General features: G+C 39.3%; 1 protein-coding gene across 38 annotated transcripts in view; it reads right to left on the bottom strand.

Moving 5' to 3' along the window:
• The window catches only part of NRXN3 (neurexin 3), a 1,557,595-nt gene that overhangs the window by 11,616 nt on the left and 1,518,661 nt on the right, over positions 1-27,318 (bottom strand). The gene's annotated exons all lie outside the window — the stretch shown is intronic.

Genomic DNA, 27,318 nt, shown 5'->3' with positions numbered 1-27,318 from the left:
ACTTAGGGAAGGGGGTTAGAGACTTGCAGAGGTGATGGAAAGGCAAGCCTGTATAGGGGAGCCCACTTGCTGGGTTTCTAATCACTACCCTAGAGAACAAGGGTGCTGTCTGAATGACGTCATCTGTCTTCCCCCCCACACCACCACCCCAGAGAGAAGGCGCTAATTCCAAAGATGTGGATGTGGAGATTCTGCCGCTGAAGTTGTTCCACATTTAAAGAGGGAGTGGGAAAAAATTGCAAAAAACAATTCATAACTTTTTTCTCATAATTTTGGATAAAACCAAATCTAAAGTTAAAGATCTAGCAATTCAAAGAAAAAAACATTGATATATATACATAGATAGAGATAATACAAAAAGCACTTAATTCCCAAAGAAAAAAGGGAGAAAAGAACAAAAAAATTTTTTTAAAGAAAAAAGTATTGCACACACTTTCAGAGATGAACAACCAGATGCACACGCTGAGGAGGCACAGACAGAGCAATTAGGGGACACTTTTTTTTTTTTTTTGCTTTTCTGGCTTATTGATTCCCCTTTTGGTGATAGCCAAAATTAAAACCAAATTTTGCATTTTCTTTAAAAAGAAATTTTGCATTTTCTTAATTTTTTTTTTTTTTGGTTTTGCTTCTTTAAAAAAAATAAAAAGGGCGTGCAGTCTGGATGTACGTCATAAGTAGACATTTGAAAGAGAAGAAAGTGGCTAAGACTGACAAATGGGTAATCTATTCTTTAACTGTAGGAATGGTAATCAAATTAATACATGCTTAAAGTAAGTTGCATTTAGGGAAAGTAGAAAAACAGAACACAAGCTAGGGTTGGGGAGAGGTCAGCAAGACAAAACTGATTTGGGGGTGGGGGGAAGGTACGGGACTTAGTCTCATGCCTTTCCAGTAGGGGCAAAGGGCATCATATGGCTTTCTGCCAATTGCAACAAGGAAAAGAGGTGCACACGTGTATGTATGTATGTTGTGGCCTGAAGTAAAGCCTGTAGTGGCAGGAACTGAGGTAAAAATACATATGAGTTTGTGGTTCTGCTCTAAAAAACTTAATCCCACATTCATTCATAGACTTGGCATATTTTGTTAGTCATAGAGCAGTTGTAACTGCATTGTTGCCTATGAGTTTTCTGGGGTTTTGCTGAATTGACAGGGTACCATATGTGACAATAAGGTGTTCATAGAATGAGCCTGATAAATAGCAGATAGAGCAATAGAGATCTCTATTAGTAACAGGGGCAAACCCCCTCTCCACTCCAAACACAGAGCATGGTTTACTCCAGGTCCACTGCGGGGCGGGCGGGGGGGGGGGGGACTAGACCAGTCTTCTAGAGATCATGTGGGAAACAAATGTTCCATCCAATCTATATAGAGAAAAATGGAAAAGAGAGAGGGAGAGGAGGAGAGTGAGTGGCTAGGGGAGAAGGGGGAGTGTCTGTGTGTGTGTGTGTGTGTGTGTGTGTGTGTGTTTAGAAATGGCCTCAGCCTCTACTGGAAGAAATCTCGAGAGTTATAGTCAATATTACATCCCTGTGGGAACATTAATGTCCAACCAAGGACTCGGAAACCCAGGCAGGCAAACCACAAAGGTAAGACACTTGAGAGCACCTGGTTCTGACACAATCCTAGTCACTCCTAGGAACTTTTCTGGGTGACTTTGACAAAAAGGAATAAATTGTGAGGATGAGTCAGACTTTGGCCCCCTCTGGGACGCCCCTTTTATTATTTTATTTTAAAATAATTAGAGTAACGTGTCCCCCATGGGTCAGTCCGTACCAAGATTTTTAGTCTCTGGTTTAATAATGTTTATCATTATTGTAGGAACTTCACAAAGGGCAGCTGGGAGGTTTTAGAAGGAGGGAAAAAAAATCCCATTCATACTGGAAAAGAAAAACCCTTGTTGCCACTGATTTTTTACAAAATAATTATACTTTTAACATTGAATTTTATGGTATGAGAAGATCCTAAAAATACTCAAATGGCCTCATAAGGCATCAAATGATTTCTGCAGAACAAAATTTTGATAATACTCAAATGGGCTTTTTTTTTCCATAGGCAATTTTTTAAAGTAGGAAACATAAGTGGCCGAAGTATGAGATTTAAAGAATAAGATGGTTCCAATATATACATAGTCCTGTCTTATAAGAGGGTGTTTTGAGGAGACCCATCAATTTGGGTGTCGTAGTTTTTTACTGAGTAATTTACCTATTTCAAAATAGCCTGTTTTAAAATTCACGCAAGTATGACATATCACTTACATTCCGGAAATCACTGGTTGAAACAATCAAACATAGCAAAATTTAGGGTTGTCACTTTGCAAATAAAATAAATATTTTTTTAAACCCATGGAAGCCATAGTTTCACTGAAGCCAACACAAACTCTAGTGCATAGACACTTTCATAATATGTCAGCCATAGTTACCTACACAAGCTTGTTTGATTTCTAATGTAAGGTACAAAGTAGTATTGCTAGTAGTTCAAAATCATGTCCCAGCTTTATTTTCATCTTTCATCAGCTGTGGTAGGTTTTATCCTCAGTAACTACATAGTTCTGTTACCTATGTCTCTACTTTCTGGGTGTGCAGAACGATTTACAATTATGCCTGCCATTGAGAACAAATAATACAATAATTTGACCTGAAATAGTATATTTTGATGCAACCTTTTTTTTTTCTTTTAATCCCACTGTGTCCAAATAACCCTGTCTAAATGTAAAGCCAGACTTTTAAAACCATCAAATGCAGTAAGATGCAATTCCACTGGTCAGAATTCACCTCGAGGAGTGCGCTTCTTTCAAAGACAAGTTTCTAAACTGCTTGGAGTTGTGCTTGACACCCTTCAAAGACACTGATGTAACTCAAGCTGTAGACCTGCCTCTTTGGGGGAGAGGGTCCTACCTGCGAATGGACATTGTTTTCTGTGTGTACAGGTGAGGCCCGAGAAGAAGACCTGAATGAACTACTTTGTATAAAAGCAAACATTTTAAATTTCTGAGGGAAAATAGTGGAGAGAAACAGGAAGAGGCGGCAACCCTCATGGGAGTCTGGTTGCAATTCCAGGAAAAGAGTTAAACCGTTCCAAGTAGGGTAGGTAAGAGAAAAGTCTGGAGAACAAATACCTACTGAGGATTTTCAAGGTTTTTATTAGATCTATGAGGTAGATTTCCTCTCTGTCCCTCCTACGGCAGATACAAAAACATTTCACTGATTGCTATTCTATGTGTCCGTGGGAAGAAGGGAGGGATTCTTTCAGGATGATCAATGGCTCAGTTCTGAATCACAGTTTGGCCAAGAATAAAAATGGAGGCTCTAAAATGGATATAGAATCCAGGACTATGGGAAAGGCCGTCATCTGTATACAAAATGATCCCTGCATGTACTTTTGACTTCTCACAAGCTCTTCCTCAGACTTAAGGAATGCTCACAGAAGGGGTGAAGAAACCTGCTTCACTGAAATACAGTATTGGTTTCTAAATAAAAAGTTTAACATTTTTTTAAAATGGTGAACAAAAATGCCCCAAGTAAAAAACTCGTATACTGTCCATTCCCGAACTCAGTTTCTACATATCATTAGAGTAGATAGGGAAAGACAGAAAAATTAAGAGATGGGGAGAGAGAGAATTTAAGCTTCCAAGATGGACAACAGAGTCCAGGACACCATCAAGCCCAATGTTCAGAACTGTATTTCTGTATTAATGATCTGCTTGCCCAGTTTAGAGTAACTTTTCATACTTAAGTGGATGAGAATGGATATAACATTACATTACAGTGGGTAGCATTACATTTTAAAACGAGTAAGATAGAACATTTATTGTGGAAGGACCTTAATGACTTCTTTCCCTTTCACATAATCTTCTACTTGAGCCTTAATTTAGTCCCCACGATCTCCATTCTTGTTTGTGAACCTGCTGTGCCCTGCAGAGATTTCTGCTGATTCCCGACACTCCGTTGCACTCCATTTGCTTTCTTCTTAGCCTCAACTTGACTCTAAGGACTTTAGTGCACACAAGGAATCTTTATCTTTATTTGCCTACCAACTAGAATACTAATAACCAATCAAACATTTATGGACTAAACTAATGAATGAGTAAATCAGTTAATATGTTTAATTGTAATTTTTACCCCCCCCCCACCCTCACCAACTAGGCTATAGCTTCCATAAAGGCATTAAAATCATGCATCACCACCATGGCTTGCTTTGCGCCTAGAATATGGGATAGAGCATATAGGATAGAGATGTTAGGGTCAGGAGACCTAAGGTCCAGGGTTGGATATAGTGCCCACTATACTGGCGTCTTAAGAAACTGAATAAGTCAGTTAACCTCCCTGAGTCAGTGTCCTCATCTGTAATAATGGAGATTATGATGTCTGCTCAATTAACCGATCTCACAGGATAGGTTTAGAGGACTAGTGAGAATTTGAATGTGAAAGTGTTTATAAATTCTAAAGGGCTTTCTAGATGTTACTGTTGTTTTCAAAGCCGACACCATAGCATCTGCTATAAAATTAGGGTTTCATATTCCAACAGAGGAGGCTGAGTCCCAGACAGCTAAGGTCAGTGCTACTCCAAGTGTGATCCTTGGAGTCTGCTTCAGCATCAAACAAAGAGCCTCAATCCAAAACCCTAACCCAAATACCTATTATTAGGCTTCTTCTGAAGCGCTGTCCCTACCCCTCCAATAAGGCTAGTAAGTTCCTAAAGCTTGCTTAGTTCATCTTTTAACAGTGAATTTTTATTATTTCTGTATGTAATTTCACAATTACTTTATTTCACCCTTCATGTGCGTTTGAGCTGTACTCTGAAGAGCTCTTATTTTGAATCACTTCCATAACGATCTATTTATTTAGTGGCAGGTGGACGGACCTGGAGGTGAGTTCTTGTCCTCTAGCAAACCATGTGACTTGAGTCAAGTCACTTGCTCTTCACTCTAACCCCTTGGAAACACACATTTCAATAGATATCAGAACTGTGCGTTAAGACGAGGACAGGAGGGAACTGAGGGTCCAGGTAATATTTTGGCTCCTTCCTCCCAGAAGTGTTAATACAGAAAGATACCCAAAAGGAAAACTCTATTAAGAAATTTCCAGGAACTACTTTTGTTTTCATTTTGTTTTCATGTTCACCAGGTATTAGTGCAAGTAAGCCTTTCTTCCCTTAGGATATTGAAAGTTCCCTGATTCACAAGCTGAATCTGTACGCTTATTTTGTGTGTTTTAATCTGTCTAGCATAGAGCAGGACACACCATAGGTCTTCAGTGCATATGTGCTGAATTAAACTACAAAAATAGAACAGCTTACAACACTTCGAGCTCTGTGTTGTGAAGTGGGTGGGATTCAAAAAAGCTCTCCTTGCTGGTGCTAGTTTCTTTAATCAGGAGGGAATATATTCATGAAACAATGAGAAAGAGCAGTACAAAGAGGGCTCAAAGCCATGAATTTAGCAACTGTTCCCCGGCTCTTCACCTTGCCTCCAGATAGACTTTCAGAGATAACATCAACAATAGCTCATTATTTGCAAATGATTATGCCTTTGTAATACTATTAAAATCCAAAATGGTAATATAAAAGACTTATTTTATGTCAACATGAAAAGTCACCTGTGTGTCAGTCAGAAAAATGGAAGCTCTGTCTGAAATATTTTGTTCCGGTAGTTGGAAGAGCCTGAGATCCCTCCTTTCTTCCTCCTCTCTCTCTCTGCCTCCCCCTCCAGGCTGGCCCCCGCCTTAATATTTTGAGTGACTCCATCTAGCCTCTTGGCTACACATCCTACCATCTATAGGACGATGATTTCCAGTTCACCACCCACTCAGAATTCTAGTTCCCCATCTCCACTGCCCAATCAACATTTCAACTTTGATACCTAAGAGGCTTCTCAAATCCAAAGGTTGGAACAGAATTTCGGATTTCATTTGCCTCCTAAACTTGTATCTCCCCTAGGATTTCCCATCTTTTTAGTCTGACTCATATGTACAAACCCCTAACTAGTCATCTACTTGGGCCCCTACCCCAACTCACCTCCACATATCCAGTGTACCAGGAAGTTTCACTGACTCTACTCTGGCAACAAATTCCTCACATGCCTACTTTTCCCAATGCCATTATCCAGGTCCTCGCATAAACTACCTTGATTCCTTGCTTGAACTCTGTAGTAACCTCCCAACCTACCTTCCTGCCTTCACTATTCACTTCCTAAAACCCATTCTCCATCATGAGCCGAAATGCTCTTTCAAAAGAATACGACATAGGGATGCCTGGTAGCTCGGTTGGTTAAGCGACTGCCTTCAGCTCAGGTCATGATCCTGGAGTCCTGGGATCGTGTCCCATATCTGGCTGCCAGCTCGGCAGGGAGTCTGCTTCTCCCTCTGACCCTCCCACTTCTCATTTAAAAAAAAAAAATGTATACAATATAAATCAGATCAAGTTGGTTTCTTGCTTAAGATCTTTAAAGGTTTCCCCGGGGGAGCCTGGGGAAGCCTCTGCCTTCGGCTCAGGTCATGATCCCAGATTCCTGGGATTGAGCCCTGAATCGGGCTCTCTGCTCAGCAGGAAGCCTACTTCCTCCTCTCTCTCTCTGTCTGCCTCTCTGCCTACTTGTGATCTCTGTCAAATAAATTTAAAAAATGAAATCATTAAAAAAATTAAAAAAGGGTTTACCCAAACCCAAACTCTGTACCCTGACCCTCAGTTAAGGTTTCCCCAAACCCAAACTCTGTACCCTGACCCTCAGTTAAAGTGCCCTGTGATCAGCTGGCCGCCTGTCACCACTCCCATCTCATGTACTGATCTCTCACAGCAACTCTGTCCCAGGATGTCTCCGCCTCTGGCTACGCTTCTCTAGCTTTTCCTGCAAGAACACTTTTCCTTGCTCTTTGCCTCCACTGATTTGGGTCTCTCCTCTAATTTTATTCTTCAGAGAGGCCTCTAAAAGCAGCCCCTACTAAAGTAGCAACCTGCTCCCTAACTGATCTTGATTCTCTCCATAGCAGACTCTTGCCCATTTGTTTATGTTCAGCCCTCCCTCATTGGTAGGTAAGCTCCAGGGGAACAGAGACTCTGTCTTGTTCTCCACTATACTTAGAGCAGAACTGGACATATAGTAAGAGCTCAAGAAATCACTGCTGAATGATTTCATTCAGTGACATCATTCCTGAGTGCAGGCACTGAGTAAATGTTTCATAAACTAACGAAGCATTGCATTCTCTATTCTGTTTTGTTTTCTTTTACTCTTCTCCAAACCAGATGGGATTTCCTTGAGTTCTAGTCAGCAGTTCCAGTGCAAATTGGACCTTCTCAGCCACGGCTGGCTGAAAAAGCCTTCTGAAAAAATACACCACTAACTCATTCTCCCTTTCATAAACCAGTGCTGCGATGTTTATTAAAAACTTGGGCTTTGCTTTGCAGTTGTGAAAGCTAAAGATAAAATAAACGGAATATTCAGACCTAGAGCTGCCAACTTTGATGCTTGTCTTTAGGCAATAGCAAGGAAGGAGCCAAACAAATTATCAGCAGGAGGAATGGTGACCAGCGTAGTAAAAATGTACTTGGTTATCTTTGCCTCCTCTGGCGTGGCAGTCACTGATAGCAGAATCTGGCAGCACTGGAATCTTTCTCCTAAACTGGTACCCTGACACTTTTCAATTGTGTTTATAATGTAATAAATTATTCAAGAAGGTTTATTTTGCTTCTGTTGTCCACAAAAGCTCATCTCTCTTTCATTATGATCAGAATTCTTTTTTTTTTTTTTTTTAAAGATTTTTGAGAGAGGGAGAGAGGATCTCAAGCAGACACACACCAAGCATAAAGCTGATGTGGGACCCGATGCCATGACCACAAGATCATGACCTTAGCTGAAACCAACAGTAGGATGCTTAACTGATTACACCACCCAGGTGCCCATATGACCAGAATTGGTATTTTTGTTTTTTGTTTTTTGGTTTTTTTTGTTGTTGTTCTAGAGTTTCTTTGGGTGGTAGCAGCTGGGTCTCCCAACCTATTACTTCCTCTCCACAGGCCCCTTAAATCATGTAAGTTGTTCATGAGAAACAGCTGAACTTGAAAACACTTGACACTACAACTCACTATATCTCAAAAACTCCCTCTTTTCCCTAAAATCTATTTTCATTGCAGGGAACATACAGTGCTCATAAATCATTACCACTAAGGCATTTTCATAATCAATGGGAACTAATACTATGCAAACAAGATGAAAAACTGGCCCAAGACTCATACACTTGATGTCAAGGTGCTGTACTATGACTACATGCTTTGACTGTGTCTGACCTGAGCCTTGAGGAGCAGAAGACTGCAGAGATGTCTGCATGGATGGCACATATCATGAGATTATTCTTAGTTTTTTCTTTTGGTAAATGAAACTGTTATAGATTAGAAGGAGCTACAAGAAATTCCCTAGTCATTCCAAAAACTCAATGCGTATGAGCCAGTAGATTAGTAAAAATAGATGCTTAGGGACAAACACATATGATCAAATGATGACCATAGTGATCTCCTTGAAAATATGAGGAAAGAGAAAGAAAATATGAATTGTAATCATATAGTTAAAACACTAATTAACCAGAAACCTAATTCTGGAAGGAGATGTTCTAAAGTTTTATTGAGAACTTATTCTTGGCCAGACATCATTTTGAATGCTTGATGTATTTTATTTCAATAAATCATTACAATTATATCTTACCTATTAGTAAACTTGGGCTGAAAGAAGTTAATTTGCCCAAAGTTTTATACCTAGAAAGTTAAAAAGTCATGAATGGGCCCGATCTTACATGTTTTTACATTAAACAACAATGCACTCCTGAAATAGAATGTTAATATTTGGTTCTTAGTAAACATGGAAAATTACAAACAAGCTACACTTTCGGCACAAAAACAACTTCTACAGGAGATCCTAGGATCTCTACAGATTTATTTCAAGCTCTTATGACTTTGAAATTATTATTGCACAATGAGGTATTCAGAGAGGGCTATGAGGGCTTCTCCTTCTTGTTGATTTTTAAGTTTTGTTTTTTCATTTGTTCTGTTTTTTTCACAATCTCAGGTCACTTAAGCCAGACCTACTAAATCAGTTTACTGGGGCCAGTGGGGATGGGAAGACAGGCATGTCTGGATATCTGCATTTGTTCCCCAAAGGGGTTTTTATGCAAAATCAGGTTGAACTTTAGTGAAAAAACCTGAACTAAGTCCCAGCTGTGATCCACCCCCTGTGACCTTGAGTAAGCCATAAACTCTTGATACAAAATGGAGATAAACTTCACTGGATACTGAATCAATCAAAGGAGACATTCCATATACAAGTATTTTTTAAAATACATACACAGAGGGGCGCCTGGGTGGCTCAGTTGATTAAGTGACTGCGTTCAGCTCCGTTCATGATCCTGGAGTCTCAGGATGAAGTCCCACATTGGGCTCCCTGCTCAGCGGGTAGTCTGCTTCTCCCTCTGACTCTTACCCCTCTCATGCTCTCTCTCTCTCTCCCCCTCTCTCATTCTCTCACTCAAATAAATAAAATCTTAAAAAATATATATATATATACATGTATTTCCAGAAATGTTTAAAGAGTAGTAAATGATCTCACTGGCACATCAAAAGCTCCCGAACAGTTTCTAATACATGGACTGTAGGACCACACAATAAATGCTCTGAATATTCTATGAGTAGCACAGCATATATGGCAGTTACCTAATAAGTACCTATCAAAAAGTAGTCTAAATGACTTGATTCCTTTGTTATTTGCCTGATTTGTTAAAGTGTAAGTGCTCTCTGAATATCTCTGTCCCACATCATTTTCTTTCATACAATATCCTAATCCATCATTGACTCTATAGAAATTTTTCTTAAAGCACCATAAATCAATTGTTGGGAAAGATCATCACATTGTTCTTTTTTCATACCCTATTATTTTCTTCTCCATTTTAACCTCAAACCGGAAGGCTCCACTAGTCATTCTAAAGTATGAATAAAAATGGCTTTCTCTGTACTCATTGAATAGGCATGGATGTTACTAGCACAGCCCCAGGCCGACCAGAAGACACCAGAATTGGCTTCCTACTGTGTCCTTTGAGAACCACAGAGCCTACCATGTCTATCAGAGCAACATGGTGTCAGGACAAGGGTAAGATGCCAGTCTGGCTTCACAGGAGGGTTACAGAGAGAGAAAAAGCCTGATAAGCAGTTCTGGAAACAGCAGTGCCAGTGACCACCTGCTCACTCTAGATGAGGTCACCTTTTTTCAATGTGGGCTTCCATACTCTTTCTTCATGGTATTAGTAAACATCATGATCTATTTTGCTTGTGCTGTCTTGGATGGATATGTTCCTTGATTTTTAAGTTTTCACGCTACATGTGATGACCATATGAGGTATCTTAAAAGATTTGAGACACATGAAAGGGTTTAGTTTTAGCAATTGTACCACATTTAATTAAGAAAGTCAGCATGCCGAAACCCTGAAACCCACTCGCGGTCCCTGTCTTTATGCAGAAGTTTAATGGGCTCACAGGCAGTGACTCCATTAGAACATTTGCTCACTAATTTTACTCCTGTTTTGTAGTATTAATCTATAGTAATGTTTCCCCCAATGCCATTTGCTGAAAGGTCGTATTTGTTTTTTTCAGATGGATGGATAGTATTATAGGTTGAAACTTAAAACTCAGTAAGTACCAAGAATTGTCTTTACAAAATCACATGGCTTAAGGCTGGGCTCGTGTGGGTCTCTCTTGCTGAAAACAATACAGCTGATTTTTTTTTTATAGATTATTTAGTACAAAATATTATTAGCCCTTATAAACAACTAACTAGGAAAATCTGTGTTATCTTAGATGATTAAGCAGAGTTTTTGGTAGTGGCAAAAGTAGGGCAAAAGGGCAAAAGTAGGCAAGGCACAAGACAATGGAAATACACGCTGGCTTAAGGACTAGGACTGGAGCAGTATCATATCAACTTAGAGAAGTCATTTCGTCCTTAGACCAGTTCTGTTTCTACCTGTGTTTTGGCTCTTCCTAAATTTTCCTTGCAGATGAGGGCGGTGTCTTGTTTCCTTGAAAGTATTTAACAAAAAACAAGAGAACCTACTGTTTTGATGCACCCATCTGTCTGCTTAAACATTAGGACTTTTTTATTGTACAACTCTAGGGGATGGGGTTCCTCTCACAGTCTATGTAAATATTATCCTCTTGAGTCAAGCAACGTAAGACCTACAAAGCCATATTCAAGAACCCGATGAGATTACCTTTCTAGTTATGAATAGCATTTGTACATACTCTGAATCAGCCCTGGGTTTTCTTCTTTTCAGTCTTATTGCAGACAGCTAATATTTGGATAGAACAGGAACACACAGCAGACGATTGTCCTTGGTCACTGCTACTTAAGTTTGTGGGCAGTGTTGACCAGATGGGTAAAGATGATGAACGAGGAGTCACAGTAATGCGGCCATAGCACATGATAAAATACCCACTAAATAATTACTGCAAAATAGAAAGGCATTTCCCATGTGCCCGGCAGATCTGGCTAATGGGTATAAATCAAGACACAAAGATACTGCTTGCAGAGCTTAAGTGCTGGAGAATGTGCATTTTAGCTTCTAAATAGCCTTCATATCTGAAGAGCTTTGATTAATCCACAGTCCCTAGGACATTTCTTTAAAAAACAAAAAAACAAAAACCTAAAAGCAAGGACTTAACTATGCAAAAGTCTCTAGAGAATAACTCGGGTGTGATACTTTTACTGAAAGTGACATCAAGGAACTATTAGTGGTGAAAAGAATAACTCTGTAAAGCAATGGTATTCACTATTAGTGGCCCAGAGAATAAAGCCATGAGAGGGAAAGAGCCATGGAAAGAGCTATCTAACATGCTTCCAGAGAAACCAGGAAGATGAGTAAAATCCGATGCTGCTGGGTCTTTCCCCACCCCTGGTTATACATCCCACTAACAAGCAAAACTTTGAGAAAGTAAGCTCTCTTGACCTTCCTAAGGGAGATACAACACTAGGGCGCAAGGTGTGGAAGCACTCTTACTTACTGATTTTCTGACTTCAAGTGACTTACATTTTCTGTGCCCCAGAGAATTATTGCCTATAAAATGTGAGGACTGGATAAGATGATCTTTGGAGAGAACCAATGACTTAAGGAAGTGAAGTGTTATTGCTAACAGAACTCAAAACTGCTCCAAAGTGAGTAAGATAATTTCACAAACATTTTTAATTGACTGTGGTTACCACTCCCTTAACACGATGTCCTTACATAATGGAAACGCACGTCTTACATTGCCTTTTCTCTTAAGAATAAAAAATTACGTAACCACTTCACAACACTCCTTTCTTAGTGGGTCCTAGGAAGGGGAAATAATTGGTGTTTCTTGCAGTGAGAAGACAATATCCTAGGACAGGAGGCTAAGAGTATTATCTTGGATGCGTGGGACACTGAACAAAACCAGAGGGGAGGCATGTAATTTAAGGATTAAGGTTTGAAAGCTGATGCCCCCTCTGCAGACCAGCCGCTGGAAGGGCCCACTGTGGAAATCAGCACAAGAACAATAGGCCAAAAGAGACAATGCAGGAGCCAATGAGTCAGGGATTTTTTTTTGTTTGTTTAAACTGCTACATAAACCCTGACAAATTTTCAATCAAGCAACTCCAGCTTTTAGAAAAAAAGTGTTGGGCACAACGGACCTTTATTGCTTTGGAAAACTCTACATCTCTTTTCTACTGTGCTAATAATGTTCAGATATATGACATTTTCTGGAGCTCTCAACCTGAGGAGTTTTGAGAATGCCTGGCAATAATTCTCTACCTGTATTTTAAAGCTCTAAGCAGCTCTTCCTCTGTTGGGTAGCTCATATTATAATGGTGCTACATAGATTTTAGGAAGCATAGTTAGGCAGGACCACACATAGCTTTCTGTCTTTGGGGCTAGTTTTCTCTCTTGTCCAGAATAGTGGGTGGAACTTTCTCACAAGCCAGGCTTAACAATAAAAATGTACCATTTCCTAGCTCAAGAAGGGCTCTTGGTTTTAACAACTTAGAAGTGTATCCAATGTCAACTGGCAAGAGTTTCAACGTGGAAACTCTCAGGCGTGACTGCCTGGTCTTAAACATGGAACTGGTTGCTCCAAGAGAGAGGGAAGGCAAAGAGGGCCATGCATGGGCTATTAAAGCAAGAGCCATGGATTGTGTGAAGCCTCTTTGCTGCTTACCAGGAGGTTTCTTTCAGCGCACAGAACCACTTCAGTCCAAATTCTTTGAACCGTCCATAGCACCCAATTGAACTCCATTGAGAAGAATAACTGTATTTGCTCACAATATTAGAAAGATCTTACTAGAAAGTATTCTACCCTAATAATGCAGAATTGTAAGAACTTGGAAATCAATTGCAGAGCCCTGAGTTCTGAATGAAACTTACTATGTAGTTTTAAATAACTCTCCACAAAGAAGCGAGGCTGTTCCACGTATGGCAGGATTTGAAATGCATCCTCCTAACAGTGGCCAAGTCTGATAGGGTGATGATCCCCTGTCATCACTATCCAATTTCTTGTGTAACTATTATGACCATCAACAACAAAACTCACTTGCCCTTTGCAGAGATGTGGTTTAGTGTTGAAATTCTAATTACCTATGCTTATTCTGAATCCCCATCTATGCTGCATACAAAGAAAAATATGAACCCTAAAGCAATGGCCACGCTCCAGTTTGAATAATTATATTAATTGCCACAAATTTCTTCCATTTAGTCCATCGGTTGTATCATCTGGTTGTGTAACAATTCAATTTATCCTACACATTATATTTCTACCCCCTAGAAGCAAAGGCTCTGGCAAAAAGGGGCTTCCCCTGAGCAAAGGTAACCATAAATCCTGGAACAGAGGCCTAAAGGATGTGCAAGGAGAAATCAAAATTCAGGAACACCTGCGTGGCTCAGCTGGTTAAGCATCTGCCTTTGGCTCGGGTCATGATTCCAACATCCTGGAATCGAACCCCCCTGCCCCCACCCCTACCCCAAGGTTGGGCTCCCTTGAGCAGAGAACCTGCTTCCTTCTCTGCCTCCTGCCCCTGTCCCCATTTATACTCTCTCTCTGACAAATAAATAAATAAATTCTAAAAAAAATCAAAATTCAATTCTTCAGATGTTGAATTTTTTCAAAGTTAAAAAGAACTATTCTGAGAAAAATATAAATATTTACTCATATATCATTAAAAGGAAATGAGTTATGGTACACAGGAAAGTATTTCAAAATGAAACAGTTCTGGAGCCTCGCTTTCAATGTCCATGGGGTGACAATTGCTTATGGCTGGTTTTGAAGAAGGACCTGGCTTTCTCTTTTGTCACTCTGGGCATGGAACCAAAAAGAACATTCTTGTTTTTGAAGGGGACTCTACAAAGTGTTCTCAGTGTTTGGGGAAAGCTAACATGATTCTAATTGTCCCCTGAAGAAGACAGGGTATGAAAATAGAAACATGCCAAAGAACAGGGGTTTCTGAATCTGCCTACTCCAAGTTGTGGTGAACTATGGCTGGGAACGAATGCAAACCTTTCTGGTCTTGATTTTGACTTTATAATTTTCAATTATTTAGTATTAATTTGAAACACTCTTGTCCAAGTATTTAGCTTCTTTTATGTTATGTTGCATGTTATAGTCTTTACTGGAACATAATGAGTATAGACCTTTGGCTATATTTTGAGCAATACACATTATCAACAGTGATATTTCATGGAAAATGTTGTGTCTTTAGCTGAGAAGCTGAGGAGCAAATACTCTTCAGTTAAATTGCTGGTTCAAGAAATGGAAAGGTTAAGAGAACTGGGCCCTCTGGGAGAATCCGATGAGGCATCTTACGGCAGGTAATTCATTTAGCAGTTAGAAGAGCGTACTTGGAAATCTCTTACCAGATGAGAGAAAGGTGTTAGAGATAGAAATGAGAAAATAAAGAGAATGGGCTCTGGGTGGACTGTCAGCACCTGTAATAGGAGTTTCCTTTTCCAGTGGTACGTTAAATCTCTGAAGTCGTAAGAAATGTTGGATTTCTGCGTTTCCTTTGTTGTGTTTCTTAAGAACTAATGGCATTTGTGACTACTATTGGTGGGTGTGGGAAAGTTCTGTTTATTTAACTACCAACACTCTGGAGTTCCAGTCTATCTATATCGTTGTTCTTACACAGTGGGAATTCTATAACAAGCAATGTGGGAATTTGTATGTACTGTAATTACATGCTCTGTCATGTGTATTTCCTTGCGAGGGCAGCCAGAGCTGTTTTCCTCTGTGTTTTAACATAAAAGATGTTGTGTCTTGGCAGATATATGTTAGAATGGTTGTTCCAGATTGCAAAGAGTTTTGCACACCTGGGTTATTTTCATTCTAAAAGGTCCAATTAAATAATATTGTGATGCATTTGCATAATTATTCAATTTAGCTATATGATGGAGCTTCCGATCTGTATCTTTAAATTAAAGAAATAAGTGTGTCTGTGTCAAATAAGAATTTTAAAATTATTGATCAGTTAGTACCTTTAGAGATGATCTGCTAATATATTGCTATTGAATAAATACAGTATGATTTAAGGAGGATTTCAGTGAAAATGAGCATTTAGGAGAAGATGAGCCTTTATCTAAAGGGTGATCTCTCTCAATTTTTTTTTTATAACAAAAAAAATTGTAATTGTAATTGTAATTTTGATAAAAGATTTCATGCTCTTCCCCAATCAAAATACTCATGTAAATAAAATTCTGTGAAGAAATTCAGATCTTGTCCCTGGATCTCAAGCTAAAATTTTAATAGGACTGCATTCCAAAAATAAGAAATAATTTATCTGTAAAAATGACTTATAGACTCCAGAGTTTTATATACATATGAGGCCACTGCACAATAAAAGCTACAGAAAAAATTAATTCTCATTACTATTATAGCTGATGTTGTAGTCTGGCTTCTTGAAATTTGATTCATTTTTTACTATCTCTAGTTATCTGAGTTAATATAAAAGATCATTATTAAGACTCTAGTCTAAAATTTGCCTTCCACGTAAAACATATTTTATTCTAATATAATGTGGCTAGATATTGTTAAGTTCGATATTTATCAGTACTGGTAAAATGAACCCAACCCCAGGTGCAAATCTAATAGAGTTCAATGTTAATTAATGTGATCCAAACAACTTATTATTTTAAGCTCACTTCTATTAGGAAAGATGTGTTATAACTGTATGCTAATAGAAAAGTCTATTAGTTGCATGGATTCCAATTTCCTTTATCTATATTAGTCACTGAATGGTAGGTTTCTTCAAAGATTAATATTTTTTCCTTGTTTCTCCTATGTTTAGAGAGTTGGCTTAAAACCACAATTATGGAACAAGCTTTAGTGGAGGTATTGAATATATTTTAATCTGATAGTTTCATTTGTGGATTTTAATCCAGGAGAATAAATCCATTCTCTAGATTCCGTTATAGTGTCTATATTTCCAGTGCCAAATAGTATTAACATCAGACATGGAAAACCACTTCATGTTTTCTTATATATTTGAGCTCCATTCTATCCCTGCAATGAATGGGATAGACATTATTTACATCTTGAAGCTGGATATCTCAACCTCATTATTACTGACATTTTAGGTTGGATAATTCTCTCTTAGGGGTGCTGTCCTGTATACTCAGAAGGTTTAACAGTATCCCTGGCCTCTAGCCACTAGATGCCAATAGCATCTCCCCAGTTGTGACAATCAAAAATGTCTCCAGACATTGCCAAATATCTCCCAGGGGCAAAATTGCCCTCGGTTTAGAAGCACTGGTTTAAAGGTAAAGAAACTACATTGCAGAGAATTTAAGGTATGGGCTCAAGGTCAGAAAGACACTGAGTAACACAACTAATGTCTGTGATACCTAGCTCTCCACTCCTGCCATTGTCTACAGAGCAACTTGGGAGATAGTCCACACTGTGATTTCTTTAGTATTTCTTCTGATCCATGAATATCACTAATATATGTAATATCATATCATTAATATTTGTATAAGGCAAGGGATAACGCTTGTGAAATTGTTAAATTCTAAAATACTGTGACATTTTCACATAAGCATGTCTATGTGCTAGAGACAGAGAGAATCCACTTTGGGATAACATTTAGGGGAAGTGACAGAAGACATGAGAAACACAGAGAAGAGTAGGATAGAAACTGTGGCTGATTTCAAGTTCCCAACTGCAGAACTGATTCTTAAAGAGTAGTTTAAGTACTTCACGCAATCTGGCTGCTGTTGGCATCTTTCCAGAACTCTCTATTAGCCCTTGCAGTGGAATTTTGCCAGCAGCCAAATTATCGGTTTTTCGTCTCTCATGAGTAACAGGTACCAACAAGGAAATCCATCCTCAGTGTTTCTAAGAGTGGCCGAGCTCTGCCTAACTGAAATAGCTTCGTCCTCCAGACGTGTTAAGTGAAGCTAGAAAAACCTGTTTGATAACAAAAATAAAGCTAGACACAGTGTCTAGGTCCCCAGCAGCCTGGCTATCTAAGGAAGAGATTCTCAGTTCTCAGGATTGCGCAAGCTTCCCGGAGGCACGGAGGGAACACAGGGCAGTCCACACACCTTCTACCCAGAGGAGACACTTCCCGGCTCTGCTCCTGTGAAACCCCGTAACCTGACCCAGTTCTGCATTAACATCCTGTATGACCAGTTCCCGTGTGAAAATACGTGCTCGAGAGCTCTTGCGGGAGGGCGAGATTATGTAAAAGAGAAAAAAAACGTTGTGGAGATAGGTCTGCAATTCTCTTACACTTCAGAGAAGGTACTAACTTTCTTGTCCCTTTGAACAAAAACACACAGCTGGTCAAAAAGCAAGTGTTTCTCTTAAAATGCTCTCAGCACCTCCAATTTCCTATTGAATCCAGACATTTCCCTCATTTTTCTTTTCCTCCGGATTCCCCGGTGGTCTTCCGCTCTCTAATAGGACTGTTGACCCTTAAAGACCTCATATCAACACATTCCTGAAATGGACTAGAACCTCCTAGGAGTGTATCTGTCAATTTAATATTTGTGTCATCAAAAAAATAAAGTGAGCTTATTCAACCTCCTTCCCATTTCCTCCATCAGTGTGAAGGAAATGACGGGAACATTAAAAATAGGGAGCTTACAGCCGTCAGCAATGCCTTGGGCCAAACAGCACAGAAGGTTCACAAAGTTGCCTGAGTAGTCAACTGAGCAAGTCTCCTTTTACAGAGCAAAGGAGTTAGGGGGTAAGAAGCAAGGGACCAAGGTGGTTTTAGTCCATTAAGACAAAATGGAGCAGTTACTTTGCCTGTGTCTATAATTACCCCAATTCTGGTAAATAAGAATTTTTATATAAAGGGGACACGAAGACTAGTTCTCCTCCACTGAGAGATGATCTGTGCCATTGAACAGTAAACCCAGAATTCCTTTCCCAGGGCTCCTGGGTGGCTCAGTCGGTTAAGGGTCTGCCTATGGCTCAGGTCATGATCTCAGCCTCCTGGGATGGAGCCCCACGTCAGGCTTTCTGCTCAGCTAGGAGTCTGCTTCTCCCTGTCTCTCTCCCTCAAATAAATAAATAAAATCTAAAAAAAAAAAAAAGAAAAGAAAAAAAGAATTCCTTCCCCTAGTTCTGGCAAGTGGCTTAAGGCAAGGGTCCGGGAGGACCCCCAGGCTGATAGGCTGTCTCTAAGTTCCAGGCTTTGTAAAAGGCTCTTTCTGAGTGCCACTAGCCTCCCTTTCTGGTTGAGTACTTGCAGAAGGAAAACATTCACATGTCAAGCTGTTCTTTCTGGCTCTCTATCCTACATTTTGTGGTTTGCTGAGGGTAATTCCAGAAATAAAAGTGCCCCCATTCTCAGATTGACAGAGAAAAGCATTTTGTTCATTTTGTTCATTATCTAGAGACAAAGAAGCATGACTCCCAAGCCCACTTCTTGAGCCTGAATCCAAACCCCATGGCTAGATAAAGGATCCTGAGTATAAAGTAATACCACTCTGCTCCCCCACCCTGAAATAGAACAAACTATTTCTGGATTCCAAACTTATCCTTTGCAAGCTTATTAAGGAGTTTCACAAAGTTACGGCTAAAATACTACAGTCATAAAAGTTCTCTGGAACTTAAAAATGATGCACCTTCCCTGGGCAAGTCATATAAGAGGCAAATCGACAGTCATTTGTGCGGTAACAATGGCTTCTCCATCCTTCCATGCCAGGCCATTGTGAAGGAAGCAGCCATGATGCTCAACACATCTTCGCAGCATGAATGAACCTCATCACTAGTCTTTCAAATGCTCCAAGTGTGCTGCAGACAGATAAACAAGCTTGGCTTGGACGAAATGGCGGAATTTGAAGCTGCTGGTACATTTTCTTCTTTCTGAGTGTGTTGAGTGAAGCAATGCGTTGTAATGAAATACAGAGAGCAGGACTGTGGCTATGCAGACACCTTCATTTAAAAAAAGAAGTCATTGGGTTCTGTGGCCACGGTAGGCTGGGTGGGTAAATGATATTGTTACCCTAACTCAGCTCTATTCTACTGAAAAAAGATGCTTACTTGCAATCTCTCTATGAAGAAAACTTCAGCGAAGTCTCTTAGCCCATAGAAATATATATATATATATATATATATATATATATACATACACATACACATATACATACACATTTTCCCCCCCCAGGGGCTAGAAGCAAGCTTTTGTGGCAACACAGATATTGATCATTGTGTGGGCAAGAAAACAATTCATTTATAATTGATTCAGGCCACCATGACTGATCTTCGTGGCTACTGGTTTCTGACTCCATAAAATGTGCTGTGTCACTTAACGAATCTGAAAAATCTAAACAGTAATCAGCAGTAATCTTATCAAGTGCAACAGGCAGCAGAAGGAATGGATTTTTTATAAGGAGAAGGTGAGCCTCACATGGACAACGACAGTCACAAAGAAAACCTGCTATTTATTTCCCAACTGACAGAAAGAAGAGTTGGTTCCCACCCAGTACTGGGGTGCTGTTAGCAATCTAAGATGTGACTTTGAAAAGTCCTGTTCTGGACATTCTGGAATAGATCCCCTATTACCTCCTTTTTGGAAAAAGAGCATTTCCTTATGATAGTAATAATTATTATTAATTATAATAAAAATCTATGTCAAAACAGAAAACATCATTATTATGATAAATCTTAGTATGAGGAATTTTTCTTTTATTCCCCACTGTAGAAGCACAGGCAAATTTTTATGGTGGGGCAAGTATTAAAAAGAATATACAAAATATTTCCTTCAAAATCATTAATCACACTGGGAAATGATCAGTAACTTTAAAATCACATATTCAATGACTTAACCGATAATGGCTGCCGTGGTGAGGATGGTAGTGGGAAATGCGGAACTGTGTAAATTATAAGGAGGTCGATACTTGGCTCTATCTCCTCACCACCATCATCGATAAGCAATTCTCATCTCTAGCACAGTGCTTTGAGGCAATGTCTGCTTTCCTTAAAAAAACTGTGGTGTGACAAATTCACTCAGAGCCTTTGCAAGATGTAAGAACACCTAGGGGCACCTGGGTGGCTCAGTGGGTTAAGCTTCTGCCTTTGGCTCAGGTCATGATCTCTGGGTTGTGGGATGGAGCCCGGCATTGGGCTCTCTGCTCTGCAGGGGGCCTGCTTCCTCCTCTCTCTCTGCCTGTCTCTCTGCCTACTTGTGATCTCTTTCTGTCAAATAAATAAATAAAATCTTAAAAAAAAAAAAAGAACTCCTAGAATTTGCATGCGGTCTTCAGTCTTTCACGTTCAAGTTGCATGTGTTTGAAGAAATAATGCGCAATCCTACACTGAAAGGTAGGTATCATCTAAGACTTTAAGACCCGGGAGATGGCTTTGGTGACGCTTCTTATCTCAGACATATATTCCTGTCACCTTCTCCTTTATTAGTAGTTATTCCTGTGCCAAAATGACGGTCTGGCTTTTTTTTTTTTTTTTGTAATCTACGTTTCTCTGGTGACCACATAATCTTACTCACTACACGTCCATTCTTCACAAAGCCTGCTTGCTGTCCACCAAGGGGCACTGGAGGGTCACTAAAGTCACTAAATTCACTCTCATCTCTGCTTACCAGGAGAGGTAAAAGGACACCAGTGCCTATTTATGTGAAGGTTCTTTCTTTTATACCGTAGACAAAATCCTCTAAGAGAGATGCTGTTCCCAAATGACTCCCTATCAGAGATGACTGACTTTTTCCTAATGTCTGACACTTCCTGCAAGCTCAAATTCTTCTTCCTTCTCCTTTCCCCAGTTAACTTTCACTTACCCCTCATAATGAAGCTCAAATATCAATTTGTCAGAGAAGGTTTCCCTGCCCTCACCCTACCTCCTAACCCTCCACCCCCTACTCTGTCACAGCTATGAAATTATTTGAAAATCAAAAGTTGAAGAAAAAAAAAGTCCAAGGAAGTAAGTATAAGTCTGTGTATATAATTTTGTGTATATACGATGTGTGGTCACGATGATATTAAAACACAAACATATGCAGACTTCATGGTCAGATTTCTGGTGTGACAAGTGCTAGAGGGTCTCTAATTCCAATATGAAGTTATTTTCACATTAAAAGAACCATCTGTGAAAGTTATTAATTGATACTTTATTGCAAGTATATAAAGATAAGGATACATATATTTTTAAAAATCCAGGTTGTCAGTATTTATGATCACATTTTCCAAGACCAGGATGATAGAAGGGGAAATGAAAAAAATCAGTCCTAAATTACCCTGCCTAACATTGAAACCATACATCAAGTAGGTCAGTTTGGGGTAAAACAGCAGAGGCATGTTATGGAGTGTTAGGTTATAGAAAAGATACTTTTCTATATTTATTTAATGAAAAAGATAATATTTTGAATAAATAAATTATTTTGAATAATATATTTATTTAATGAAAAAGCACTTTTTCAAATTTCTTAGTTCCATCTATGGCATCAGCATTGTGCTGATGGGTGGGATGGGTGGGTGGTGGGGAGAGGGAGATACTAAACATGCACCAATCTGTGCATGATTTTAAAAGGGAGCCTTTCTCCACTGGGTGAGAATCCACAAAGAACAGCGTGTTGATTAACTAACTACCCCCGCCTGACAATTTTCTAAATGAAAATAAAACCATAGCAAACAAAGTGTAGGAAAAAGTCAAAGTGAATGGATAAGGTCAACACTCATTTATCAAGTTCAATGATAACAAATCAGCCTTCATGCAATGCCTGACCCAGAGATAATCCATAAGCAGTTTGAAAACTGGAACTACCATAAAAAATATAATAAAGAATTATTTCACCAATCGGTGTGATAAAGGAAGCTGTGTAATAGCATTTGGCAGTGGTTCCAGAGCAAACAATTCAGTAAACCAATGAAGTCATGACAAGGGAAGGTCATAAAGCAGACTCTGAATGTGGCCAATGAAAGTGAAATTAGATTTTTTTTTTAATGCCTGTAAATACAAATGTTTGTCCTTTAGTAGCACTGCCTTTTTTTTCTAAACCTGGGTTATAAGATCAGTGATAGCATCAGGACATTATCGACTTCCCAATTGGTTCTTTCGGACTACCCGCAGATGCTATCAAAAAGGGACGTTCTCAGAAGCATAAGAGAAAATTTTAAAAATCCATTATACGTAAATTCAAACATATTTTATCTGTGATGATATTCACAATTTTAACAACTGACAGAAGCTTTTAATAGTCACACACTAACACCATCAAAAGAGTGAAAGAAGTTGTCCCAGAACACAAAACAGATATCAGAAAGTCTTAGCAAGCCCTCCCATTTCTGCCTTAGTGTGGGAATCACTCTTCATGTGGGTATTGAAGAGTGGTTGCTTTTATCTTTAAACAACCCCGTTGTTTGAATAGCTATGCTCCAGGCCTCACATTTGAACCATTTGTTTTACCAGCTGTTTCTAAAAATATGTTCATGATGGAGACTTTTTCTGTCTTTAAAATTGCTTTTGTTGAGGGCTTTGTCCCCCTTACACAAGAGAAAGGATAGAGATAGGGAAAACGACATCTGCTGAAATACCTCACCGCTTCAGGAAAGGACTGTAGTCATAAGCTGCACTTGAAAAAAAGAAAGAAAAAGAAGAAACACCGAAAAACTGATAAACTAATGACTGAAGAGACTATGGCGTTCTTTTGGACTCAAGGTAATCAAATGTTTTAATTCGTTCCTACAATCTCTGTAGCAGGGGTGACAGATGTTCCCTACAAGGCAGAGAGTCTCAATTAATCTACAGCTGGTTTAATTTTCTGGACATCCTATCAAGGGAGAGAAGGAAGAAGAGGGAGGTAGAGAGAGAGGAATGCAAAGTTTTTAATTACTCGGTTGCAACTGTCTCCTCTCCTCTCTGTATTCCCCCCAACAAGCAGATGTACAGCTGAGGGTCGTCAGGCAGCGGAGACCACACAGCACCTCAAGGCTGGGATGTAAAATCAATCAGATTCCCAAGTGTCTGCTGAAGGCCACTTCACATCCCATCTGTGTTTCTGGTTTCCGAGCACAGATTCCTGGTAATGGGTCATTTACGGGCTACCTCATGCCTCTTGCTGCTGTGTGACCACCTGGTACATCCACGGGCCATTTGTCACCTGATGAACAGGACTGACTTCAGGGAGCTGGTGTGCACTCAGTGTTACAGAGCCCTACCTTGTCACCCTCACCATCCTCTTGCGTTCCTCCAGCAGCTTCCTTGCAGAGCCTTATACCACCGACTTAACTCAAACTCATGGGAAAAGCAGGAATTCACTATTTTTTTTTCCAAATTACTGGTCTGGCCGAGTTTTTATGTCTAAATATTCTCAAGATTCCACTTGCTGGTCTTCTAATATAGCCATATATTTATATCTATATGTATATATATGTGTGTATATATATATATATATCCTTATTTTCTGATAACACATACTCTACATAGAAATTCTGAAGAATGAATAACAATATAAAACAAAATAAAATAAAAAATCATCCTCTGGCTAAATTAAGTGTGATATTTTCAATATTTAGATAATAGATTCTGCTAAGCAAGAGGTTATTGGTATAGATAAGTCAAGAGAGAAAAAGGAGGAGGAGATGAGAAACATAGATACAAGCCAGTAACTGCCTTTAGTACAGATCATATCCTTTCTTTTGGCTGGGCGCTAAGGTTTTTGACTTTCTTTTGACACAAAGATGGATCACATTAGCTCAAATGTAGATTAATTCAGCATGGCTAAATAGTTCTCTCTGCTATGAGGGTTCAGATGGAAAAAAAAAATCTCAATTTAGATTCCAGTCCTTAAACATTTCTATTTTTCTTTAAGTCTGTTTACATTCTAAACTAATTTTGGTTTTCTCATAACATTTATCCTGGAATTTTGGGGGAATATCCTATTTTGTGCCTTTCATCTATTTCTTAGTCCTGGGATTCAAAAACTATCTTAATACTTAATAGTGAAGTGACCTACACATAGAATAACTTCTTGGGTGCTAGGTGAAAACTTCCTGGGGCTTGATCTTAAGATCATCTGGTTCATAATAAAATTTTAGATTTTGGTCTTTGGTCTTCTAAAATCTATTAAATATAGTGTGCCAGTATAGGGAATACTTTAAACCTCATTTTCTGGTTTCTGGATGTTGGTTTGTTTTTACAAAAACCAGTAAAATGTGAAAAAAAATAAAATCTGTGGAGAAGGATTAATATCCAGTTGCCAACAGTTATTTGCTAATTAAAGATGCTACAAATTGTGACAAAACATTATTTTTGTGAAAGACGTTGATTTAATCATAAAAACTAGAAGATACAATCTCAGAGTATAGCGCAATTCTATAAGTTTAACTTTGTGGAGATTCTATATATACTGTTCTGACTTTTCCTATTTCGCCATAAGTTTTGGAGTTTGGCTTGTCACTGGTTTTACATTTGAGCTTTGGAACCATAGTTCCAGTTTGCTAATCATCTGTCTTCGGTGTAGGAAGGTGACAGCAGGAATAACTAACTCAACGCCAAAGCATATGCTGATTGAGCCTGTACTATAAACCACTTCCAATCCTCACTAATTGCTTTGCCATTTGTCTGTAACCTCTTGCTGACTCCCCTAGTGGCCATAAAATAGAGAGTTACAGATCTGACCTCTCAATGGCCAGTAAAAAGAAAACCAATCTTTTACAGATCTCTGTATTTTGTGTTGGATACTATCTCAGTTTAAAATCTGAGCTTTTTCTTTTTTTTCCTTTAACTTGATACATAGTATCAGTAAAATGGCATGGGTTATGGATTTAGGACACTTGGGATTTAGTTCTAACTCTAACAAACACTAGTTCAGTGACCCTCAGCAAATCAATTTACCTATGTAGGTTTTAGTTTTGTCACCTAAGACAAAATAATTATAATGAACTCTTAAATTCTTCAAGTGTATACTCTAGAGTTGTATAAACGTCAAGATTATAATAAAAGAAAAAAAAAGATACAGAAAAGACCTTCAGGCTATAGGAGTTTGGAAGAGGAATTTCTGGGTTTAATTTGTTACTCAGTGTTGCCCAGTGGTACCTTCACCAGAAATCTTACTTAGAGCACACTCCTCAAACTTTATGAAGGAGTAAGATCAGAAGGAATTTTTAAAGGTAGGATGAAAAACACTATGTGTGTCATTGCTGTATTTTGTTTGACTTTCGTGGGGTCTATTTTTGTTTTGACATCTTAAATATATTTAATTTCAGTGCTGTTCAATGAGGGCACGCTCTCTCCAGTTTATCAGTTCCTGCTATGGCTGATTGTGTGAAATCTGGTCTACCAGATTTTCATATTACCCGGATGGCCCCTGGGGACTGAGTTTGCCCATTTTCTTTATAGGGAAAGCCTGTTAACGCATAAGCAGAAATAAATAAAGAAATAAACAAGCACGCAAACAGAAAAAGCTAAACCAATCAATCCATCACACCATAAAATAACAGGCTACTGCAGGCATAATGGAGGAAAAAGAAATCAACTTTCTTTTGTTACGTTCCTATCAGGTCGCCTATCAATAGGCCTTAGTTTACTCTTGTTTTATTCCTGTTTTCTACAGTTCCCTTTATCTTAAAGGCTTCTTAAACCACTAATTCCAAATTACATTGTTTTAGAAGCTAACCCTTAACACCTCCTGCCCCCAAAGCCTCTCTTAAGGGCTCCCTTTTTCTTGTCTCCCTGCATTGTCTCTTCATTTTGTTCTCTGCTTTCTTTCTGAGCCAGCTGAGGATCTCAGAACTCACACTACCACATCAGGGCACGTTGCTAACGGAGAAAGCTTCTCATGCCTTCACTAAGCATCCCACCTCCCCAGAGTGAATCTTACACTCCCCCTGGGGCTGGGACACATCAGGTTCTGGCTTCACAGTCCACCTGATACTCATCCAAGGTTTTCTCATGTTTGTTTTCCATCGATTTCTAATGTTAAAGATGCTAAAGGGACGAAGCACTAATTCATAAAATCCTTAAGTAACAGATGCCATTTCCGTAGTCGTACTAAATATGACTTTGAGGCTGTATTTTCATAGACTGTTCCTGCCTAATCTGCTGCCAGGTGGTAGAAGACAGGCTTCTCCTCAGGACAGAAGGAGAGCTCCTTTCTGCACCCCACTGCATAATCCCTTACCTCTGACACTCAGAGGGCCAAGACATAAATAAACGCTTTTGTCCTCAGTGCAGGAAGGGATCCTATATATTGCATCCCTTCAATTTTGTCTGCCCCATTCAGTTCCTGTGCCAGTGTCCCCAAGAACGTTTTTCTCACTTTGCTCTGCAAAACTTATAAAGCTACAAATCAAAAAGTACGGGGAAAGAAGAGGTTCTCAGCAGGTTGCAAATATCATATCTCAGTCATTTAGACATTTGTCAGCTCAATAACCCACAGCCAAGGTTTGGGGAAGAATTACTGGGATGTGACACAGCATGTGGGCTGGAGTTCAAGGAGTCGACTGCCAAAGAGGCCTGGAAGCCGGGGAGAAGGCAGCCCATGCCCAGCTGAAGCGGGGAGTCCAAAAAATAGATTTGCAAAAGGAAGGGCAAAGCATCAAAGTTTTAGAAAGAAATGCAGTGTGCACGGGGAGTGGAGATGCCCCTGGTGGTGAATGTTTGCTTGTGGTCCTGTTTCAAATCTGAGATAATGACATGTTGGAAACAATACGTTTGGTTTTTTTTTCTTTTCTTTTTTTTTTTTTTTAAGATTTTATTTACTTCTCAGAGAGAGCACAAGCAGGGGGAGCAGCAGGCAGAGGGAGAGGGAAGTAGAGGGAGAAGCAGGCTCCCTGTTGAGCAAGGAGTCCAATGTGGGTCTCCCATCGCAGGACCTTGGGATTATAA

Source organism: Mustela nivalis (genome assembly GCF_964662115.1).
Source record: "Mustela nivalis genome assembly, chromosome: 6".
Lineage (NCBI taxonomy): Eukaryota > Metazoa > Chordata > Mammalia > Carnivora > Mustelidae > Mustela > Mustela nivalis.
This window is presented reverse-complemented; position numbering and strand designations above follow the sequence as displayed.